The sequence below is a fragment of the Caretta caretta genome, chromosome 22, assembly GCF_965140235.1.
Source record: "Caretta caretta isolate rCarCar2 chromosome 22, rCarCar1.hap1, whole genome shotgun sequence".
NCBI lineage: Eukaryota > Metazoa > Chordata > Testudines > Cheloniidae > Caretta > Caretta caretta.
This window is the reverse complement of record NC_134227.1, coordinates 5,797,662-5,821,483: the sequence shown is the minus strand read 5'-3', so window position 1 is coordinate 5,821,483 and position 23,822 is coordinate 5,797,662. Positions and strand designations below refer to the sequence as shown.

Here is a 23,822-nt window from a genome sequence, read left to right as displayed (position 1 = left end):
ATGTAGTAAACATCCAAACATATTTAAAATAAATGGTATTCTGTTGTTGTTTAACAGTACAATTAATTGATTTTATATGTGATTTTTTTAATCGCTCGACAGCGCTAGTTTTTTTTTTCTTTGGGGGTGGGGGCTGTCGTGGGTTGGGTCTAGAAGGGGTTTCTGAATTGTGAATGTCACTGGTAGGAGCCTGTTTTCCCCTCTCCTTTTCCCCTTTCTTTCGTTGTCAGCAAGGGGCACTTCTCATTCCTGTGAGTCCTTTCTCCTGGGAGCTGTTAAACGCAGGCCAGGGGTTAAAACGCTCCCTTTTTGTTTTGCCTGTTGAACACACTTCGGGAGTGGGTGAAGTCCCAGCGGGGCACCCGCGGCAGCCATTGCCATATACCCTGGAGTGCTCCTGTAGCTCGCGTAGGTGTGCCCTGACAGAGCCGGGAATGCTGTGTGCTCCTGTCAGAGAGACGCCAGCAGCATGGCTTAGTTGTGGCATCATGTGCCAGGGAATTCCACAGGGCTCCCAGAGGTCTGGGCAAACTTGCTAAGACACTTTTTGTCTTCTGCTACTTAGCTGGGTCGTTTTGTGCTGTGCTCCGATCTTCAGTTTCGCTCTGCCCAGCAGTGGAAGAACCAAAGCCTTGTCCCAGGTCTGTTTGCAAAACTCTCGGTCAGCTCAAACGTCCACGTTTCTGAAACCTGGTACCAGAAACCCCAAGGCTGCCAGAGTGGGTGGCGCGCGCTTGAGAAGAGGCTGCAGGTGAGAGTAAAGCCGTGCATTCTGGGCACAGGTTCCACAGTAGCTCTCTGGTTCCGCTCCAGGAGTGGGGCAGGATCTGTATTGTATCTGTACACCCCAAAGCCCCATGTCTTGTTTGGGCTGGGGTGGAGATGCCGGCGCATCTCATGGAGTAAGGGGCTGAAATAGCAGTGGCTACCTGTTGTCTGGGTGGCTGGGAGTGGCCCTGAGGCACCAGCTGCTCAGTGAGAGACACGGACCAAGCTTGCTGCTGTGCGACCTGGGGCCACTGTCCTGCAGGCGATCCAAGGGGACAGAAGCAGGCTGTGTGGGCCTTTGCTCTGTAGCGGGCTTCTCCCCTAGCCCATCACTGGCACCAAGGCCTTAAACTGGCATCAGAAGCTTTAGGAAATGCTGCAAAACCCTCCACTTTGAGAAAGCCTTTTGTCCATAGGTGACTAGTCCTGCCACGGTGGCTCTCCATCTTCCCTTCTCAGTGGGTTTGCAGCACGCTCCCAGGGCGGAGCTGGAGAGTTTAGGCTGGAATCCTGGGGACCTGCAGTGAGGAAAGTGAGGTGGAGGTTCAGGGCATTGTGGTTAGTGTTGCTTTGCATTCTGGTGAGGCTGTGCCACCAATCAGCCAACCTGTTTGCTACCAGGACCCCACCATGTTCCTAGGGCAGGGGCTGGGCCACAAAATTCATGAGATTTTTAAAAACTTGGGGGAGGGGTATTTGTCTTCTGGCATCTGAGCCTTTTCAAGCTTTTCTCTCTAATCATGAGGGTTAGAAACGTTATTTTAAAATGACAACCAAGATTGAAGGACAGGTTTAAAATTCATAATGACCTTGACAAATTGGAGAATTGGTCTGAATTCAAACTGCAAATATGTAGTGACCCTAAAAGCAGGAAAGTGTGAGCAACAAAAATGGTGACAAATATTTCTCTTAGCTAGCTGCCTGCTCAGTATTTTCAGCTGTTTTCCAAATGAGGCCTCGTGCTGGGTACTATCACCATGACTGCATCCCAGGCTCTGGAGCCATCCACCTCCCCAGAGTTTATCGCTGGATGAGGCAATCCTGCAATAGCTGCAATAGGAACAGGATTTAAAAATATCAAAATAAAATCCACCCTTTTCTCCCTTCGGAGGGAAATGCTGAGCCTGGCTGATAGTTCATAGGTCTTAAGGCCAGAAGGGACCATTCTGATCATCTAGTCTGACCTGCACAAGGCAGGCCAACAGTTTCACCCAGAAGAACGGGCATAGAGATGAATGATTTGCCTGAGGCTAGGCACAAGAACACAGAATCCTGGCTCCCAGTCCAGCATGCTGTCCACTAAACCACAGTGCCTCCCTGGTTTGGCCCTTGTTCAGCCTAACAGTCATAGGGGAGACCTGACTCTACAAAGCTGTCATAATCTTACGACCCACTTCTCTCAGCCTTACCTACAGCGAGTAGAACCTTGGACCTGACATTTCAGTGGGACTACTCACGGAGTGTACACTTCTCAACGTGAGTAAGGCTGGCAGACTTTACCCCTCAGCATTAATGTGAGCTAAACATAGCAGCAGTGTTATCCTCCTAAGCGTCCCCAAATCACAAGATTGGCTTAAAATCATGAGATTTCAAAATGATGATAAATGTTGGGTTCTCTTTATTTCCTGTCTGTTGTTTTGAACCTTTAGGTCACGCATGTGCCATGTTTTTACTCTGTTATCTGCAACCAGGAGGGCCAGAAACTTACTTTTTTAAAAAAAGAAAGCTGAGATTCTCACCAAATTACTGGTCTCCAGGGTTGGGGCTTTAATAGCGCAAGAACCAGCAACACTGCAGAGAGTCCCAAGCTGGCTTCCCTGCTACAAGTGTTAGCAAGAGCGGCTCTATTGGTAATGTGCCATGATCAGATCTGAGCCACTCCCGCAACTGCTGAATTCATTTTCAGTCGCTGGCATTTAATTTAATTACCTGCATTTGTAAAACACTTAGAAGTAAAATGCCATGTATGTACTGGGTGCTGTATTATTATTTCTTTAAATACATAACTGACACTAAGATAAATAGATAAAATGGTAATAGAAATTCCTCAGTTATCTGAATTATGCATATCATGTGCATTATGTTTCTACTGTGTTCAAATGGGAGCGTTTTTATTTATTTATATGATGGGTAAATTTAAATAGAGATCTGGGTGATGTCATCTGAAACCAGGAGGACTAGTTTGTGAAACAATATCCCATACAAACCTTAGCTGGCTGTCTTAAAATAGCTATTTTATAGCGTGGAAATGTAATATCTCTTTAAAAATGAGCACCTGGCTGGATCCTGTAAAATTAACTTCAACTGCAGCATGTCCTGGTGAATCATTTCATGTGAGTTAGGCCTCACCCTCCCGTTGGTTATAGCTTATATTAATTTTGCAGTAACTGCCTGTCTTTAGCCATTTGCAAGTCATTTCTGTGGAGCTGCAGGCCAGAATTAAAATTGACCGAATCATTAACGGCAGCCACGCTGGTTGGTACTGGAGAAGTTATGATACAGCAGATGAAATACGTCTGCACTCTTGGTTCCAGTATAGCTGAGAAGGATTAGAAGACAATTAATAAATCATTTAGTGCTGTAAGTTTAAGTAACTTCTTATTAAAGGTTGCAGAGATCTATTGTGCACTGACAAATTTCCTCCATGTTGTATCCAGTTTGTTTCAGTGATTTTTAGTTTCAGTTTTTAAATATTTTAAAATGTTTCCGTGATTAAATATATAAAAATATGAAGTGTGTGTGTGTATAAATGATTAATGTGTAGTCTGTGTGCCAAACGAATCACAGGATTCTTTCCTAAGATGATAAAGGCATCTATACAAAAGACAGTGTAGACTACTGGCGTGTGGCCGACTGAGGGTGTCGGGTCATATTCCGGGGGGAGGGAGGAAAGACAGTCACCGTTAATGTGCCTTTGCACCCACAGCCATAACTGGAAAGGACTGTAATGTTCCACTAGCCTTGAAACGTGTCTTGTAATTAAGCTCCGATCAAAATATGTGCCTCATGGCTCAAGTGAGATAGCCTCAGAATATGTCTGGGTGGTTGTTGTGTACATGAGTGGTTTTCAAACTGTGGGTCGCGACCCAGAACTGGCTCACGGAATGGAAGGCACTGGGTCATGGCAGCTCTGGTCAGCACCGCTGAGCGGGCCATTAAAAGTCCCTTCGGCGGTGCTGCCTGGCTAAGGCAGGCTAGTTCCTACCTGTTCCGACACCGCGCTGCACCCCGGAAGCAGCCAGCAGCAGGTGGGGGGGCGCACGGGGCTCCGCGCGCTGCCCCTGCCCTGAGCACCGGCTCCGCACTCCCATTGTCCGGGAACCGGCCAATGGAAGCTGGGCGGGGGGGTGCCTGCAGCTGAGAGCCTCATGGAGCCACTTGCACGCCTCCTCCTAGGAGCCGGACCTGCTGCTGGCTACTTCCGGGGTGCAGCACAGTCCGCCATGCCAGGACAGGCAGGAAGCCTGCCTTAGCACCCCCGCTGCACTGCTGACCGGGAGCCACCCGAGGTAAACCCTAAGCGCCCCAACTCCGTGCCCCAATCCCCTGCCCCAGCCTTGAGCCCCCCCAAACCCAGAGCCCCTTCCTGTACCCCAAACCCCTCATTCCCGGCCCCACCCCAGAGCCTGCACCTCAACCCCCTACCCCAGCCCAGAGCCCCCCTCCTACACCCCAAACCCCTCATTCCCGGCCCCACCCCGCAGCCCTCACCACAACCCTCTGCCCCAGCCCTGAGCCCCTCCCACACCCCAAACCCCTCATCCCCAGCTCCGTTGGGTCGCGGGCATCAACAATTTCCTTCAACTGGGTTGCCAGAAAAAAAAGTTTGAAAACAAGTGGTCTACCTGTCCTTGGTGGGTGGCCAGATTAAACTATTTGCTCTAGTTACACTGAGTAGAAGAGTAGCGTGTGTGAGGCCCACCCTCACTGGGAAGCCACGCTGTAAAAGTCACTGGTTGTGGTGATTGTCTTCGTGTCGCTCTTCATGCATTTGTCTGTGTGCTACTGCTGAGCTGAGTGCGGATGAATGGAATGGAACGCAGTGCGGGCCCATTCCGGCAGGCCTGGCTCTGCTGTAATGCCTACTGCACCAAGGGGGGCGTTGCCTGACTAAGGTTCCCAAAATCAAGCCCAGTGCACGCAGGCAACCAAAGTTATTAAAGCAGGAAGGGGGAGTTGGAAACTCCACTCTGGACTCATTCCTCACATGTCTGAATCAGAGGGTAAGGGGCTGGACCAGCAGAGGCGCTCTGGAGCAAGGGAGGAGGGATGCATTTGCATAAGCCAGCAAGCCTAACCCTCTGCCCCCTGCACCTCGTGGAGTGGTTTACCCCAGTGCAGAGTGCATGTGCAATGTTCCTGTTCTGTGGTGACTGGAAGGAGTGGGGAGGCTATCCTTCCGACACATGATTCTCCCATCCATGAGCACCAGAAGGACTGCAAAAGTGTGTGCATGCGGGGGAGGGCGCAAAGCAATCAAAATGAGCTATGTATGAGTGGCACTGTGACCGGGTGTCTAGGCCCAGCTGCCCCTCATCATGCCGGCAGGGAAGAGACTCTGCTGTGATGCCGCCCAGCTGAGGTCAGGGGACAAAGGGAAGTGGCTAGGCCACCTGCCCTCCCCACTTGTGCCCCTGCTGAGTTCAGGTTCTCATAAGTGTGTGGGAAGGAAATGGCCCTTTGGCCCCCCATTTCTTGCACCCATGCTCCTCTCACACTACACCACACCCCACTCACCCATGTATGCCCAGCGAGCCTTTCCCCTCTACTTGCCCATCCAGTTACATGAACCCCAAGCACTCTTCTTCACCCACTTGAGCCAGCTGTCCCAAATCTTCCTCCAGAACCTTTGCCCTGCCCTGCTCCTTGGAACAGTGCACTGGTGTAGAGATTGCCACGCACACGTGTGTGACCAGGCGTGTGACCTCTTGGGAGCTGGCTCCCTCCATGTGACTTTACATCTCTTTTTGCTAACTGAGACCCAAGTTCAAAACGCAGCTCTACGGGATGTCACAGGCCAGTGGTGGCTTAGAGTTATCCATATGCCACATGCTCATGTGTAACACTCTTCACTTGCCAAGAAATCAATACGTTGTCAAACAGAGGCGCCCCGCACTGTGTGTGAGTGAGCGCAACACAATGGATTGTGGCGGGGCTCAGCGCTTGATGGCATCTGCAGCGACACCTCAGCCCCTGTGGAGCAGAAGGCATATTACACAGTGGCTCTTTAGCGGTGCTGCTTCATGGTTGTCCATGGCAGCGGTTTTCAAACTGTGGGTCGTGACCCAGTACTGGGTTGCGGCGGCTCTGTCAGCACTGCTGACTGGGCCATTAAAAGTCCCGTCGGCGGTGCTGTCCGGCTAAGGCAGGCTAGTCCCGACCTCTTCCAACACCATGCTGTGCCCCGGAAGCGGCCAGCAGCAGGTCTGGCTCCTAGGCAGGCGGGCCAAGGGGCTCTGCGTGCTGCCCCCACCCCGAGCACCGGCTCCGCACTCCCTTTGGCCAGAAACCGGCCAATGGAAGCCGGGGGGGCGGTGCCTGTGGGCGAGAGCTGCGCAGAGCCACTTGCGTGCCTCTGCCTAGGAGTTGGACCTGCTGCTGGCCGCTTCCAGGACACAGCGCGGTCTGCAGTGCCAGGACAGGTGGGAAGCCTGCCTTAGCACCCCTGCAGCACCGCTGACCGGGAGCCATCCGAGGTAAGCCTGCACCCCAACCCTGCGCCCCAATTCCCTGCCCCAGCCCTGAGCCCCCCAAAGCCAGAGCCCCTTCCTGCACCCCAAACCCTCATTCCCAGCCTCACCCCAGAGCCTGTACCCCCACCCCAGAGCCCTGACCCCCTTCCGCACCCCAACCCCCTGCCCCAGACCTGAGCCCCCTCCTTCTCCCTAAACCCCTCATCCCCACCCCCACCCCAGAGCCTGCACCTCCAGCCCAGAGCTCGAACCCCCTCCTGCACCACAACCTCCTACCGCAGCTCAGAGCCCCCTTCCACACCCTGAACCCCTTATTTCCACCCCCACTCCACAGCTCTCACCCCAGCCCTTTGCCCCAGCCATGAGCCCCTCCCACACACCAAACCCCTCATCCCCAGCTCCATTGGGTTGCGGGCATCAACAATTGATTTCAGTTGGGTTGCCAGAAAAAAAGTTTGAAAACCACTGGCCTATGGCATGCCATGTAAATGGGTCGCCATCAGGGCTTTGGTTTGGATGCTCCTGGTGCTAGTGATTGTCACTAGATGGAGGGTGGAGCCTCGTGCTCTAGTTATGGCAAAGTGACAGCCTCCATAGCTAAAGTTGCAACTTGTTTTCTATCATGATCTTAGTCTTGCCCCCCCTTCACCCCAATTCCTCTATAAAGGTAAATTCCATTTTACATTTGGCAGGTGTGCTCTGTGGTTAGGGGACAATATTTTGCTCAGATTTGAAGTGATTTACCTTGGGATAAAATAGGAGAAATCACCATGCATTATCTTGCCTAGCTGCCCTCGCCAGCTGTGCTCGGAGTTGGCACCCCAAGCTCCAACAGCCAGAATTCCTGACTCCATTTCCTTCTCCTGGCGTCTGCTCCTTCCTCCACCCTTGCCCAGCCAAACGAGATCTTCCCTGCTCATTCTTTTTCCTCAACTATCTGCTCATAATTCTGGTGGCTGTGTCTATGGCTCAGTGGGGAGCAAGGGAGGGAAAATACCTGAGCTGCCATAAAAGATGAGCTCCTGTAAAATAATTCATTCTTCTTTCTAGAGCAAGGGCCTGGATTGGACAGTCTACTTTGGACAATCTACTTTGAGTGGCAGCTCATGGGCAGAGCTTATCTTGTGGACAGGGCTTGGAAGAGTACCAATGCCTTATTTTTCCACTGACTCCTGGCTCCAGCAGTTTAGTAACTTCTGGCTGATGTAAAAGAGAGCACGTATGCAGATCCATCCCTGCACTATATACCGGGGCACACTGTGTGAAAGAACCTTGGGTTGCCAAAGACTGAGATGATCTTCCCCAGCAAGGGCAGGGGGGCAAAAATGTTGACAAAGGGGGTGGGGCAAGATCATAGCAAGTGCAGGGCCTGGATTTTAGTATTCGTTAATTTTTTCTGTGTCTTGCAGCCTGCTTTGAGAAATGTCTGGCATAGTGTCAAGTCATCTGTACGTGAATGTCTGATTCCAGAATATATGTGCCTTCTCATCACAGGTAACTGAGTTTTGCTGCATAGAAAGTGGGAGGCTTCCATTCCTTTCTCCACAAAATTCTTTTTCAGATGAGCAAAGTCACTTCTCTTTGCCTCGGTGGCTGGGCTGAGATCTGGGGGAAATGGCAGCTGGACTCCTTTAAAGCGTATTTCTGGTACAAATGTGCAGTGAACAATATTCAAGCTTGATTCCTCTGATTAGCTAGTATGTGTTTACACCAGAGGATTTAGTACTTGATTACAGCAGCAGCAGGTGATGGTGCCGCAGAACTGATGCAGAGCTGCTCATTGGGGAAGGGCTTAGGTATTCCTAGTGCCACGTCATGAAAACTCACTCAGAGCAGGCAAAGGTGTCTCAGCCCTGTCTGCATTTGTGCTTACACAGTTACTCCGTTCAGCTGCACTCTTCTGGTGGTGGTGGCTACAATACAAGACTCCTTTTTCCAGTGTAGACAAGGCAAAAGGTTTCAGAGCATGGTGCTCCTTCTCTGGGGACTTTGAAGGGCTTTCCTCACAGCAAGGATAGGCTCCTTCAGAAGCCTTGACACAAGATTTTCTATAAAAGCAAGTCAGTGTGGCTGACTTTCTCTGCAGAGCCACCTACCTCGTTTTCTGCTTTGGCTCTTTGATTTTTTTCTCTGCATTCCATTCTGGCTTTGAAATATCTCCTGCCAATCAATCATGGTTTTCGATTAATTTGGTCTTGCTGTCTAAGTCCTGCCCCTTTTGTATCTCTTTTCCCCAGCCTGGCTTCTGGCTCACTAAATTTAGCAGAAATCCTTCCGATGCCATTTTCCAGAGGTGATAGCAGCTCAGAGAATATCTTGCTGATCCGCTCGAGCGTTCCAATGGCACCGAAAAGTCCTGTGGCTGAGAGTCAGTGGGTGCAGCAGCTATCCAGGCCCTATGTTTAAAGGAACCCTGATGATCATTTGCGCTTGTATAGATAGCTCATGAGTCCGTCTCCTTTGAGGATTTTTATGATGTGTTTGCTTTTGATAACGTAATAAAAAAACCTGAAGGAAAATCTGGCAGTGACCTAAGTAAGCTCAGGCTCAAGCAAATTCAGTGAAAGAAATGTCTGACCTTTCATGACAAGCTTTAGGGGATAGATTATATGGGGACAATATTAGATAAATATCTCTGTAACAAAGGCCTAGCAAAGCCAGAAACACTAAACATGCCACTCTGGGAATGCATGGCCAGAGCAGCATTTCTTGGAGAAATTCTCTGAGACTGGTGAGTCATTATTTTTCAGAGGTGTGTCCAGAGCTTCACTCAGTGGTTAAATGGGGAGTTAGGTGCCTAACTTTATGCAGTATTGTTGTAGGTGTGTCGGTCCCAGGATATTAAGAGAGACAAGCTGGGTGAGGGAATATCTTTTATTGGAACATCTTCTGTTGCGGAGGGAGACAAGCTTTCGAGCCACACAGAGCTCTGCTGGTCAGACCAGCCCTGAAGAGCTCTGTGTAGCTTGAAAGTTGTCTCTCTCACCAACAGAGGCTGGTCCAATAAAAGATATTCCCTCCCCCACCTTGTGCCTAACTTTAGGCACACAAGTGTGAACATCTTGTTCTAGGAGTTTTTAACATAAGCGTTGCTTTCCTTACAGTTACACAGAGCTATTGGAAAAACAAACTCTGTAAATAGGCAAGGATGCCATAATACGGGACATTTTCTGACGGTTTGACTGTGTATCCATATGCTGCATTCACCCTTACTTGCATTCACAAACCTTGCAGCTGCAGTCACAGGTTCATTCACTGCAATTCCACAGTTTCTTTGGAAGAGAAAAGAGGGAGAAAATGAACAAGAAGCTTTTACTCTCTGGGGTTCCCAGGCTCTCAGCTCTGCAGAAGCATGAACTTGTGAAGGGAGGCCCAGAGCTTTTGTGAGAGTCCATCCTGGACAGCTTACGAGTGAGCGTGCGGGATTGAACCCCCATGCTACAGAGCTCTTAACTAGCCACCCTGTAGCTGCAGGGGGTCTCTAAATATATAGCTACAGAACATTTAAATGCACCCCATCCACCTCCTGGCCTTTGTTGCCCCCAGCAAACCCAAACAATGGACTCAGCACTCTGTTTCCAAATGCAGCAACAACATCCTTCCCCTGAAGCGTCTGGACTGCTGCTTAGTGAGGGCTGTCTCCAGCCAGTTCCAACTTCCAAAGCTTAGTCCTTCCAGATGGAGGCTTATGGGGGCTGTCTGTTAAAGAGCAACACTTTTGGGCAGGTATTTTTTCTATGAAGGACTTTTGCTCAAGTCTCTCAACAAAATACACATTTGGCTGCAGACTAGGCTGGGAGAATATCAGTCCCAAAGGGATATCGAATCAGAAACCAATACCCATCTGAAAACAGGGATTCTGACTCGATATTGTTCAGCAGCCTTCCTGCTAGCAGCAGGTACTGCAGTAATTAGCCATTGGTTTCTTGGGCGGTATGCAGCGGTGCCTTTGTGCTTCAGCTAATGCTATGCCCAGTGGTTCTGCTGAACAAGGCTGATGCTGTGATAGATTCGGGATCGATATATGACGAGAAGAGCAATATTCACTCTGCATGGAAAACATAATGGGGAGAAATGTGTAGGCGCAAACGATTGGGAACATAGATCAGATTTGGCTCAAGTGGACAACCTGTGGAGGGAAGAAGCCCTCACTATCTATAGCCACGGCAGTGGAGAGCGAATAAAAATGGTCAGTATATAGTATAAATCCCAGGGCTTTTTTTTGTTTGGCTTGTATAACTTCCCCTTCAAACATCAGCCCATAGCGATCTTCCTGGACCTGATTGCTTGGCGAAGGCTCCCTGGTTCAGGACAACTGGAAAGCTCCCCCTAGATCCACTGAAAGTAATGATCTAGCTACTAACACCCCTTCCCCACTCTTAGGTGGTGCATCGTGGGGAGTGACCTTACAGTCGCTTACTGGGCTCCATCTTCTTCAGCCCGCATTCTGCATCTGTGTAATGGGGCAGACGGAAGTCCTCTGTTTTATCCACAGCAAAGGTATCTCCTGAGTGGTGCAGACGTCCACCCCCTTCTCCTATAAATGTTCCTGAAGGACCGGAAGAGAGGGTAACTCAGTCATAGAATCATAGAATCATAGAATATAAGGGTTGGAAGGGACCCCAGAAGGTCATCTAGTCCAACCCCCTGCTCAAAGCAGGACCAATTCCCAGTTAAATCATCCCAGCCAGGGCTTTGTCAAGCCTGACCTTAAAAACCTCCAAGGAAGGAGATTCTACCACCTCCCTAGGTAACGCATTCCAGTGTTTCACCACCCTCATAGTGAAAAAGTTTTTCCTAATATCCAATCTAAACCTCCCCCACTGCAGCTTGAGACCATTACTCCTCGTTCTGTCATCTGATACCATTGAGAACAGTCTAGAGCCATCCTCTTTGGAACCCCCTTTCAGGTAGTTGAAAACAGCTATCAAATCCCCCCTCATTCTTCTCTTCTGCAGGCTAAACAATCCCAGCTCCCTCAGCCTCTCCTCATAACTCATGTGTTCCAGACCCCTAATCATTTTTGTTGCCCTTCGCTGGACTCTCTCCAATTTATCCACATCCTTCTTGAAGTGTGGGGCCCAAAACTGGACACAGTACTCCAGATGAGGCCTCACCAATGTCGAATAGAGGGGAACGATCACGTCCCTCGATCTGCTCGCTATGCCCCTACTTATACATCCCAAAATGCCATTGGCCTTCTTGGCAACAAGGGCACACTGCTGACTCATATCCAGCTTCTCGTCCACTGTCACCCCTAGGTCCTTTTCCGCAGAACTGCTGCCTAGCCATTCGGTCCCTAGTCTGTAGCTGTGCATTGGGTTCTTCCGTCCTAAGTGCAGGACCCTGCACTTATCCTTATTGAACCTCATCAGATTTCTTTTGGCCCAATCCTCCAATTTGTCTAGGTCCTTCTGTATCCTATCCCTCCCTTCCAGCGTATCTACCACTCCTCCCAGTTTAGTATCATCCGCAAATTTGCTGAGAGTGCAATCCACACCATCCTCCAGATCATTTATGAAGATATTGAACAAAACCGGCCCCAGGACCGACCCTTGGGGCACTCCACTTGATACCGGCTGCCAACTAGACATGGAGCCATTGATCACTACCCGTTGAGCCTGACAATCTAGCCAGCTTTCTACCCACCTTGTAGTGCATTCATCCAGCCCATACTTCCTTAACTTGCTGACAAGAATACTGTGGGAGACCGTGTCAAAAGCTTTGCTAAAGTCAAGAAACAATACATCCACTGCTTTCCCTTCATCCACAGAACCAGTAATCTCATCATAGAAGGCGATTAGATTAGTCAGGCATGACCTTCCCTTGGTGAATCCATGCTGGCTGTTCCTGATCACTTTCCTCTCATGCAAGTGCTTCAGGATTGATTCTTTGAGGACCTGCTCCATGATTTTTCCAGGGACTGAAGTGAGGCTGACTGGCCTGTAGTTCCCAGGATCCTCCTTCTTCCCTTTTTTAAAGATTGGCACTACATTAGCCTTTTTCCAGTCATCCGGGACTTCCCCGGTTCGCCACGAGTTTTCAAAGATAATGGCCAATGGCTCTGCAATCACAGCCGCCAGTTCCTTCAGCACTCTCGGATGCAACTCGTCCGGCCCCATGGACTTGTGCACGTCCAGCTTTTCTAAAAAGTCCCTAACCACCTCTATCTCCACAGAGGGCTGGCCATCTCTTCCCCATTTTGTGATGCCCAGCGTAGCAGTCTGGGAGCTGACCTTATTAGTGAAGACAGAGGCAAAAAAAGCATTGAGTACATTAGCTTTTTCCACATCCTCTGTCACTAGTTTGCCTCCCTCATTCAGTAAGGGGCCCACACATTCCTTGGCTTTCTTCTTGTTGCCAACATACCTGAAGAAACCCTTCTTGTTACTCTTGACATCTCTGGCTAGCTGCAGCTCCAGGTGCGATTTGGCCCTCCTGATAACATTCCTACATGCCCTAGCAATATTTTTATACTCTTCCCTGGTCATATGTCCAACCTTCCACTTCTTGTAAGCTTCTTTTTTATATTTAAGATCCGCTAAGATTTCACCATTAAGCCAAGCTGGTCGCCTGCCATATTTACTATTCTTTCGACTCATCGGGATGGTTTGTCCCTGTAACCTCAACAGGGATTCCTTGAAATACAGCCAGCTCTCCTGGACTCCTTTCCCCTTCAAGTTAGTCCCCCAGGGGATCCTGGCCATCCGTTCCCTGAGGGAGTCGAAGTCTGCTTTCCTGAAGTCCAGGGTCCGTATCCTGCTGCTTACCTTTCTTCCCTGTGTCAGGATCCTGAACTCAACCAACTCATGGTCACTGCCTCCCAGATTCCCATCCACTTTTGCTTCCCCCACTAATTCTACCCGGTTTGTGAGCAGCAGGTCAAGAAAAGCGCCCCCCCTAGTTGGCTCCTTGAGCACTTGCGCCAGGAAATTGTCCCCTACGCTTTCCAAAAACTTCCTGGATTGTCTATGCACCGCTGTATTGCTCTCCCAGCAGATATCAGGAAAATTAAAGTCACCCATGAGAATCAGGGCATGCGATCCAGTAGCTTCCGTGAGCTGCCGGAAGAAAGCCTCATCTACCTCATCCCCCTGGTCCGGTGGTCTATAGCAGACTCCCACCACTACATCACTCTTGTTGCACACACTTCTAAACTTAATCCAGAGACACTCAGGTTTTTCTGCAGTTTCGTACCGGAGCTCTGAGCAGTCATACTGCTCCCTTACATACAGTGCTACTCCCCCACCTTTTCTGCCCTGCCTGTCCTTCCTGAACAGTTTATAACCATCCATGACAGTACTCCAGTCATGTGAGTTATCCCACCAAGTCTCTGTTATTCCAATCACGTCATAGTTCCTTGACATCACCAGGACCTCCAGTTCTCCCTGCTTGTTTCCAAGGCTTTGTGCATTTGTATATAAGCACTTGAGATAACCTGTTGATCGCCCCTCATTCCCAGTATGAGGCAGGAGCCCTACCCTCACAGACATTCCTGCCTGTGCTTCCTCCCGGTATCCCGCTTTCCCACTTACCTCAGGGCTTTGGTCTCCTTCCCCCGGTGAACCTAGTTTAAAGCCCTCCTCACTAGGTTAGCCAGCCTGCTCGCGAAGATGCTCTTCCCTCTCTTCGTTAAGTGGAGCCCGTCTCTGCCTAGCACTCCTTCTTGGAACACCATCCCATGGTCGAAGAATCCAAAGCCTTCTCTCCGACACCACCTGCGTAGCCATTCGTTGACTTCCACAAGTCCTTGGTCTTTGGCCGTTCTGCCGAGACCCAAAGTAAACGTGAAGGCAGTGGCGGATTAATGATGTTGCCGCCCCTAGGCCCTGAAATAATTGCTGCCCCCATATGAACTTGTGAACGGCACTAACTGATACAGCAAAGGAATCGATTTTGCGCATTTTTGCTGTCATTTCATTTTCCCTTTCTTTCTTTTGGGTAGCCTTTTTTTTGACTGAGAACCGCTTCATTTCTTCCTTCCGGTCACATTATTAACGTTTAGAGTTGTCGCGAGTACGTTTACTAAATGGCGTCGCGCCCTCATGGGGGTTTCAAGACGTGCCACGGTTGTAGAATCGCGGCGTCACTGATTCTTTGGTTTGGTGCGCGGTTACGATACGAGCAAGTGACGATACAGGCATCTGACAGGCAGTGGGCTTGTGCAAACGTGGCGCGATGACAAAAATGCTGCCATGATCAATTTGCTGCCCCTGACAATTTGCCGCCCTAGGCCTTGTCGGCCTCAGCGATAATACGCCATTGCGTGAAGGCTAGCGTTAAGGACAAGCTCACATGCAGGATATTGCCAAATACGAATGACCGTGACAAATCTGGCTGGATGGTGGCTGGTTGAGTCAAGCTTTTGCCCTCTGCTGCATTCTGCTTACCTCCTTTCTCTGAAACTTGGCATCCTGAGTGTCTGGGCGATTCGGATACTGAGTCTGATTTGAGTTTCTGTCAGCAGAGGAGAAGTAGGAAAATCCCACAGGCCTGCAGCGAAGAACTGTCTGAATAGTGCTGGTGAAGCTGCTGCCGTTCAGGAGAGGATTCTGGGCATCGCTGTCACCAACACTCAGGTTCAGGGTGTATGAAACAAACACTCCCCGGAATAGTTGCCTTAGAGGGTCTCCTCATCTCACCAGCCTGCCTGGTGTTCGACAGTTCCCAGGGCAAGAAAATGTCATTTTCTCAATATGTCAGGTCGTTACGTTTCCTTTCTTTGATTTCTTCCGTCTCCGTCACGCGGCGTCACCAGCAGCGCGGAGCCAGTTTCCCACCATGGCCGGTTACTGACAGGGTGCTCTGCCGCACGCAGCTGGGCTTGCATTAGCCGGGGCAGGGGCGGTAGAAGCTCAGTCTCCAATGGAGGGGCTCAGGCTTGGGGCTAAGGGTGTGCGCCAAGGGAGCTGGGGTGCGCAGGGGATTTGGGCAGCATCCAGAGCTCTGGCATGCCTGGCAATTGGGCAGGCTGAGGCAACGGTGCAGTCCGGGCAGCTGCTGAGGCCTGGTGTCCCCACTCTGGGGACCCAGGGCAGCTGCCTGCCTGGCTCCCTGCTCCCCACCTCGCAGGCTGCTTTTACGCACCTGCAGCAGCTCCTGCCCTGGAGGTGACACAGTTCTGCCCCCATCCCTGAAATGATGCATCTCTACTCTGTCCCTGCCCTGCCTGGCTCTTCCTCTGACTCCAGGTGTCCCCTCTCCCCAGTGCCAAGAGGGCTGCGCTGAAGGAGGAATGGGGGAGGGCTGCCCCATCTCACACCCTCCCTGGGGACAGAGGAAATATTTGGGAGTGTAAACATAGATCAGCCCCCACAATATTTCCATTGGGGGGTACTAGCCCCCACTGGTGCTCCTCCCCTCCCCCTTTCTGCTGCCCTGAGCCAGGGGACCCTGCAAGGTGAAGTGCTAGAGAGAAGGGAAAGGGGGGTGACCCTGAAGCAGCAGGAGTGTGTGGGTGTGTAAGGAAGAGGCAGGGCTGGTTGGTGTGCTTTGCAGGACACATGGACACACACACACACACATACACAGCCTTGTGTTTGGGGGAAATGCTTGCAGCTGGAAAGAAGGGAAACTTGGCTCACATGGCTGACCTGTGAAAGAGTTCTCTGGGCTGCACCCTTTTATCCCTTCAGATTTTGTCATTCCTTTGTGTAAGGTATATTAACACAGCCTGGTTCTTTGTCCCCCTCTAGTGGCTAGACCATGTCTGAGGTTTATGAGTCTGCTCTTCTCACTGAGCTAGGGATTTGGGCCCCTCCTTCCCTTCGAGACCTGTGAAAATCCAGTCTGATGTTCATAGACGTGGCGGGTACTATCAAAGAGGAGCATCTGAGGTGGAAGGAATATTTGCAGGTTTTTTTGTGGGTTTTTTGATTGATTGTGGGTTTTGGTTGATTTTGTTCAGGGTATTTTTTGGGGGGGTCAGTTGGGATTTTTTTTGCATGGAAAAGAGTGCCGTTGTTGTGAGTGTTGTTCTTATGTTGGAAGGGTCTTTTCAAAAAGGAAAGCTCTGCAGCTCCTCCTAGAGATGGTCAGACTCTGGAGTCACCTAATCTCCTCTTGCAAATTTGTTCCATAACCAGATACCCTGGACCAAGCATGCTTTTATGCCCTGGTTTATGTGCTTCATCTGGGGCTCTGTGAGCTGCAGTGTCCCAGGGGAGTGAGAGGTTCATAGATTAAAATTCAGTCTTTAATATAGTTTTGTCTTGATTCATTAATTGCTTTGAAGATTAGGACAAAAATATTAAACTGGCATCAAAAACTAATGGGGAGCCAATGGAGGGACTTGAGAACAGGCCATGATGTGTGCATGGCAACCTAAACCTAGAAGGAGGCCAGTGGTGGTGAGAAGTAAAGGAATCTATTCACTCTCTTTGAGTAGAACTTTGTTGTGAGTCTGGCATGGAACCCAGTTGGTGGAGAGGTGCCCGTAATAGAAGCCTTTCCGCATTACAGTCTTGGGAGTGTTGCCATTAAATAGCGAGGAGCTATTTCCCAACTCTAGTAAAGAGTCTTTTATAGTTGTTACAGCATGCAGCTATGTGATGGCAATTGTAAATAAGCAGATAGGGAGGAGGATCCATCCTTTGTTCATGTGATGTTAGTCAAGATATTAGAATTCATTGTTACAGAGTATAAAAGGAGAGAATTATCTGAACCATGCTAGTCCCTCCCCAAAGCTAGAGCTAACCTGCTTGCATAAAATTAGCATTTAATAACAGCTTTGCGTATGTTTGAACAGAATGGTTCTCCATCTTTCAGAGTGTATTCCAATTAACATTCATTCTATCCCAGGCAGGAGTGGGAGGAAATACTTTGAACTGATTGAGCCTGAGGCTGCTTTGGGATCCTCCAGAGTTCACCTGTTCTAATAGCATTTTGTAGATAAAGTTTGTAATCTGAGGCGAGCTGTCATGTAGTAACAGGAGATGGGGATCATAGCTTGGGGAGCACCAGTGATTGGTGAGAAATGATGTCATCGGAGATGAGATACTCACAAATAATTTGTTTGCTCTGCTACTACCATGACTTCTTAATATATTACATTTCTTTAAATGCCCCAACTATCAAGGCAGGAGCGTGGGGGGCTGCCATGGTTATGGATGGAGATTGTGCTAGCATTTTATATAACAGATGGTTCCTATTTGTGCATTGATCTTGTGGAAATTAACTCCAATAATGGGTTCTGTGGCCTAGCTCCCATGATGTCAGGTCAGAGGGGGAGGCAGAAATGTCCCTAGTTGATTATACTGTCTTATTTCAACCTCATCCCCTGCACAAAATGGCAAGAGGTCATACTAATTCCCTGGCAGGATATGACAGCCCCCTCTTGGCCAATGTTTTTCCAAATGGTTGGGGAGGTCAGGAATCAGTCTTGGGACCAGTCTTATTTAGCATTTTCATTAATGACCTTGGCACAAAAAGTAGGAGTCTGCAAATAAAATTTGTGGATGACACAAAGTTGGGGGATATTGCCAATGCAGAGGAGGAACAGAATATTATACAATATTTGTATGACCTTGAAAGCTGGAGTAATAGAAATGGGATGAAATTTAATAGTGTAAAGTACAAGGTCCTGCACTGAGGGACTAATAATGCACATTTTTCTATAAGTTGGGGACATATCAGTTGGAAGTGACAGAGAAGGAGAAAGACCTGGGTGTATTGGTCGATCACAGATAATTAAGAGCCACTGGTATGATACGATCACGAAAAAAAACTAATGCAGAAATACCATGCATCAGGCGAAGTATTTCCAGTAGAGACAGGAAAGTGTTAGTACCATTATATCAAGCACTGGTGAGACCTCATCCGGCATAATGTGTACAGTTCTGGTCTCCCATGTTTAAGAAAGATGAATTCAGACTGGAACAGGCGCAGAGAAGGGCTACTTGAATGACCAGAGGAAAGGAGAACTTGCCTTATGAGAGGCAACTTAAGGAACCTGGCTTGTTTAGCCTAACAAAACATGGCTGAGTTATGATTGCTCGCTATAAATACATTGCAGGGATAAATACCAGGGAGGTAGAGGAGTTATTTAAGTTAAGGGCCAATGCTGGCACAAAACCAAATGGCTATAAACTGGCCGTCAACAAGTTTAGGCTTGAAATTAGATGAAGGTTTCTGACCATCAGAGGAGTGAAGTTCTGGAACAGCCTTCCAAGGGGAGCAGTGGGGGCAAAAAATCTAACTGGCTTCAAGAGAGAGTTTGATAAGTTTATGGAGGGGATGGTATGAGGAGACTGCCCACAGTGGCACGTAACTGATCTGTGACTGCTACCAGCAAATATCTCCAAAGGCTGGTGAATTCTTTCCCAGGTGTATGGCTGGTGGGTCTTGTCCACGTGCTCAGGGTCTAACTGATTACCACATATGGGGTTGGGAAGGAATTTCCCCCCTGAGTCAGATTGGGAAAGACCCTGGGAGTTTTTTGCCTTCCTCTGCAGCAGGGGGCATGGCTCACTCTCTGGTCTGAGTTTGAGTAAAAGGCGGATTCTCTGTAACTTGAAGTCTTTAGTTTATGATTTGAGGACTTCAGTAACTCAGCCAGAGATTAGGGGTCTATTACAGGAGTGGGTGGGTGAGGTTCTGTGGCCTGCGAAGTGCAGGAGGTCAGTCTAGATGGTCATGATGGTCCTTTCTGCCAGGCAGCAAGTGTGAAGAATCGGGGCGGGGGGAGGGGTAGATAATCGTTGTCTATAAGACAAAGCCCCAAATATCGGGATAGTTCCAATAATATCGGGATGTTTGGTCACCCTAATGAGTCTGAGTCAGAGTAAGTTTAACCCTTTGTGTCAGACACATAAGAACGGCCATACTGGGTCAGACCAAAGGTCCATCCAGCCCAGTATCCTGTCTTCCAACAGTGGCCAATGCCAAATGCCGCAGAGGGAGTGAACCTAACAGGTAATGATCAAGTGATCTCTCTCCTGCCATCCATCTCCACCCTCTGACAAACAGAGGCTAGGGACACCATGCCTTACCCATCCTGGCTAATAGGCATTAATGGACTTAACCTCCATGAATTTATCCAGTTCTTTTTTAAACCCTGTTATAGTCCTAGCCTTCACAACCTCCTCAGGCAAGGAGTTCCACAGGTTGACTGTGCGCTGTGTGAAGGAGAACTTCCTTTTATTTGTTTTAAACCTGCTGCCCATTAATTTCATTTGGTGGCCCCTAGTTCTTATATTATGGGAACAAATAAATAGCTTTTCTTTATTCACTTTCTCCACACCACCCATGATTTTATATACCTCTATCATATCCCCCCTTAGTCTCCTCTTTTCCAAGCTGAAAAGTCCTAGCCCCTTTAGTCTCTCCTCATATGGGACCTGTTCCAAACCCCTAATAATTTTTGTTGCCCTTCTCTGAACCTTTTCTAATGCCAATATATCTTTTTTGAGATGAGGAGACCACATCTGTACGCAGTATTCAAGATGTGCGCGTACCATGGATTTATATAAAGGCAATAAGATATTCTCCGTCTTATTCTCTATCCCTTTTTTAATCATTCCTAACATCCTGTTCGCTTTTTTGACTGCCGCTGCACACTGCATGGATGTCTTCAGAGAACTATCCACGATGACTCCAAGATCTTTCTCCTGATTAGTTGTAGCTAAATTAGCCCCAATCATATTGTATGTATCGTTGGGGTTATTTTTTCCAGTGTGCATTACTGTACATTTATCCACATTAAATTTCATTTGCCATTTTGTTGCCCAATCACTTAGTTTTGTGAGATCTTTTTGAAGTTCTTCACAGCCTGCTTTGGTCTTAACTATCTTGAGCAGTTTAGTATCGTCTGCAGACTTTGCCACTTCACTGTTTACCCCTTTCTCCAGATCATTTCTGAATAAGTTGAATAGGATTGGTCCTAGGACTGACGCTTGGGGAAAACCACGAGTTACCCCTCTCCATTCTGAAAAGTTACCGTTTATTCCTACCCTTTGTTCCCTTCTTTTAACCAGTTTTCAGTCCATGAAAGGATCTTCCCTCTTATCCCATGACAATTTAATTTACGTAAGAGCCTTTGGTGAGGGACCTTGTCAAAGGCTTTCTGGAAATATAAGTACACTATGTCCACTGGATCCCCCTTGTCCACATGTTTGTTGACCCCCTCAAAGAACTTTAATTGGTTAGTAAGACATGATCTCCCTTTACAAAAACCATGTTGACTTTTGCCCAACAATTTCTGTTCAATTTATGTGTCTGACAATTTTATTCTTTACAGTTGTTTCAGCTACTTTGCCCGGTACTGACGTTAGACTTACCGATCTGTAAGTGCCAGGATCACCTCTAGAGCCCTTCTTAAATATTGGCGTAACATTAGCTATCTTCCAGTCATTGGGTACAGACGCTGATTTAAAGGACAGGTTCCAAATCATAGTTAATAGTTCCGCAATTTCACATTTGAGTTCTTTCAGAACTCGTGGGTGAATGCCATCTGGTCCCAGTGACTTGTTCCTGTTAAGTTTATCAATTAATTCCAATACCTCCTTTAATGACAGTTCAATCTGTGACAATTCCTCAGATTTGTCACCTGCAAAGGACGACTCAGGTTTGGGAATCTTGCTAACATCCTCAGCCGTGAAGACTGAAGCAAAGAATTCATTTAGTTTCTCCACAATGACTCTGTCATCTTTAAGTGCTTGTAGCGAGGCGGGACTCACTGACACAGTGCCTCCCGCTGGTCGTCCTGAGAATTAGCTCTCCAGCTTCCAGGCCAGTGTCTTCTGCAGGCCAGTGTCTCGCCTATTGCTGGCCCCCGTGTCCCTCCTGGACCCCAGTGTCCCTATATCTTGGGTGCCCTCTCTCTGGGTCTCCCCACCCAGGGGAACCCCCAACCCTCTATACCCACCTCGCCTCAGTCTATGGCTACTGCCAGTCACCATCTAGCCCCCGCTCACTGGGGCAGACTGCAGTGTCATCATTGGCAAAGGGGGGTTTGGACCTGCTGCCTTTGCCTACCCTGGGCTGCAGCCTCTGCAACCCCAGTACCCTTCCCAGCCTTTAACAAGGCCTGCAGCCGGGGGGGTTTCCAGACTGGAGCTCCCCCAGCGCTGCTCCACTCTAGGTACCTTACTCAGCTCCCAAGCACCCAGGCCCATTTCTCTCCACAGCCTTTTATAGGGCCAGCTGTGGCCTGATGGGGGCATGGCCCCAGCTGAGGCTGCCTTCCCCATCTGCCTAGCTTTTGGCTCACCGCCCCAGCCCTCTCCCAGGGCTGGGCTGTAACCCTTTCAGGACCGGAGTGGGTGACCATCCCGCTACAGAGCTCCTTTTGTATCTTGACCATCCAGGGGCCACACTGGTTGTTTAGCAGGCTTCCTGCTTCTGATGTACTTAAAAAACATTTTGTTCTTACCTCCACCAATACCTCCTGGCCCATGTTTTCTCTACAGCTTTTGGAGAAAGGGCAGGGTCTGGGGAAGTGACTGTCTGATCAGTAGTTGAGAAGAGCGGATGCAGGCACAGTGGTACTGGACTGAGTGTTAAAATGTAGCTGAACGGTTTCATGGGGGCCTCTGAAAACTGACCTCTCTGGATCTGTACTTTGGGAATGTTTGTTACAACTGTAGAGCTGTGATGTTACAGGAGAGGACTGGGCTATAGAAATCAAAAGGGCAGGCCCAATAGGTTGTCCTGCGTAAATAGGACAAGTAACAGACCTGTGGTGGGAAGAAAAATCATCAGAACTAAATTAAGCAGAGAAGGCCGAATTGTCAGCTGGTATAATCAGGCAAAACTTCCTCAATATCAGTGGAGCTATGCCTGTTTACACCAGCAGTGCATTCAGCCCTAGGGCCTGACAGTGCAGTTCCTGTGCATGGGAAAGTGCCTTTGAAACTATAGGGCTCCCAGGTGGATCCAGTGATGAGTCCAGTGTGGGTCAGTGCAGGGAAACGTCACGTTTTAGCAGCCTGTACCTGCAAATGCAGGCCTCTCTCTTGTGTGTGTCTCGCTGTACTTTCCTGACCTTGGTCTGGTGTGGAGTTTGTCATTAAAAGGGGAGTTCTCTGCACTTCATAATTTCCATGAACATAACTGGGTGGAACATAACTGGGGAACTGAAATCTGTAAAGCTGCCATATAGAGCTCCACTCTGGTCTTGCTGCACCTCCCAGTAGAAGAGCCAAGTCTAAAGCTTCTGTTAGGAGAAGAGCTTTTAGAAAGACATTCCTCAGCCTCCACTCAGGATAGTTATTACAGCCAATTAATAGCCTGAAAGAGGAGATCTGCAGAGAGTTCTTTAAGGAGACAGGCAGTTCATTCACCTGTAAGTGGAGTTCTCTGAGATAGATTGTCTCTTCGGCACCCCACTCACCTACCCTACATCTTCAGGATGTTTGGGCCATAGTCCCTTCTATGCCCTCACATTGAATGTCTGGATCTGGAGTGGGGTGTATGTAGGGCTGCACTAAATACTGTTTTGTAGGCTCTGAGTGCATGATGCCAAGGACACAGTTGCTGAGGTGTGAACCTTCAGGGACAGTAAATAGATTAAAAGATCTTTCTCTCCGAGGTCTGAGAGAAGGGTGCAAAATACTGGGGGGAAGGAGTTCATTGCTTACACTACTTGAGGCATTAATTATGCCATTAATTGAAGCAATTAAAACTCAACGCCCAGAATTACAGTCTTGGTTGATGAGGAGGGACTAATATTCAAATATTTTGTTTTGAAAGTATTATAGGTTCACGGGTATATGCTGACTGATAATGGGAACCCTTATGTGGTGTATTTGGACATATTTAAGTGTACACATAATAGGCTGTTACCAAACTGGAATTTCAGATGTCTTCTGATTTACATAATTTCATGTGAACATTTCACTTCTCCTTTAACTGAATTTAACTTAAGTTTAGAACTTTAACTTAAGTTTAGAAAACTCAGGTTTGTTTTATGGTTATTTGTGTGAATGATCTTTTTATTTTTTAAATTAAACTTTCTTTAAAGAGATAGCCAGAAGTAAAATAGTAGGAACCGATATGTTGTAAAATTCTTGGTTAGTTAGTACCACATGTCCATCCAGTCTGCTTCAGAGTTCTTTTGGTTCATTGTCCTTTTCCTGATGAATTATTACCCATGATGTAATGTACATATGACACACTCATTCTTACTGCTGAGACCTGCCCTCACTGTGGGTCATGAGTGAGACTTGAACCTAGGACTTTCAGGAGGATTTTAGTTAGATAATCCAACAGTAGTAGTAGTCTCCATTCTTTTCTGTGGATCAGTCGCTAGAGGAGGCTTTGACGATAATTTAATATGTTACACTTCTCTAAGGCCAAACGTGCTGTTAACAGTTGTTTAATTTTAATAAAATACATAGTACCTGGTGACCTGCTTATTTGTAC

The 23,822-nt window shown here is 48.4% G+C and overlaps 1 protein-coding gene across 13 annotated transcripts in view; it reads left to right on the top strand.

The window, feature by feature from the left end:
* PKNOX2 (PBX/knotted 1 homeobox 2) overlaps nucleotides 1–23,822 on the top strand; it is a 753,686-nt gene that overhangs the window by 54,216 nt on the left and 675,648 nt on the right. The window contains exon 2 of one of the 13 annotated variants that reach the window (XM_048827265.2): nucleotides 7,871–7,955. The exons of 11 other annotated variants lie outside the window; for them this stretch is intronic. The gene's annotated coding sequence lies outside the window, so the exon portion shown is untranslated. Of the gene's footprint in view, nucleotides 1–565; nucleotides 752–7,870; nucleotides 7,956–23,822 lie in introns of all 13 variants that reach the window. One more of the 13 variants, XM_048827266.2, reaches the window with a different exon arrangement.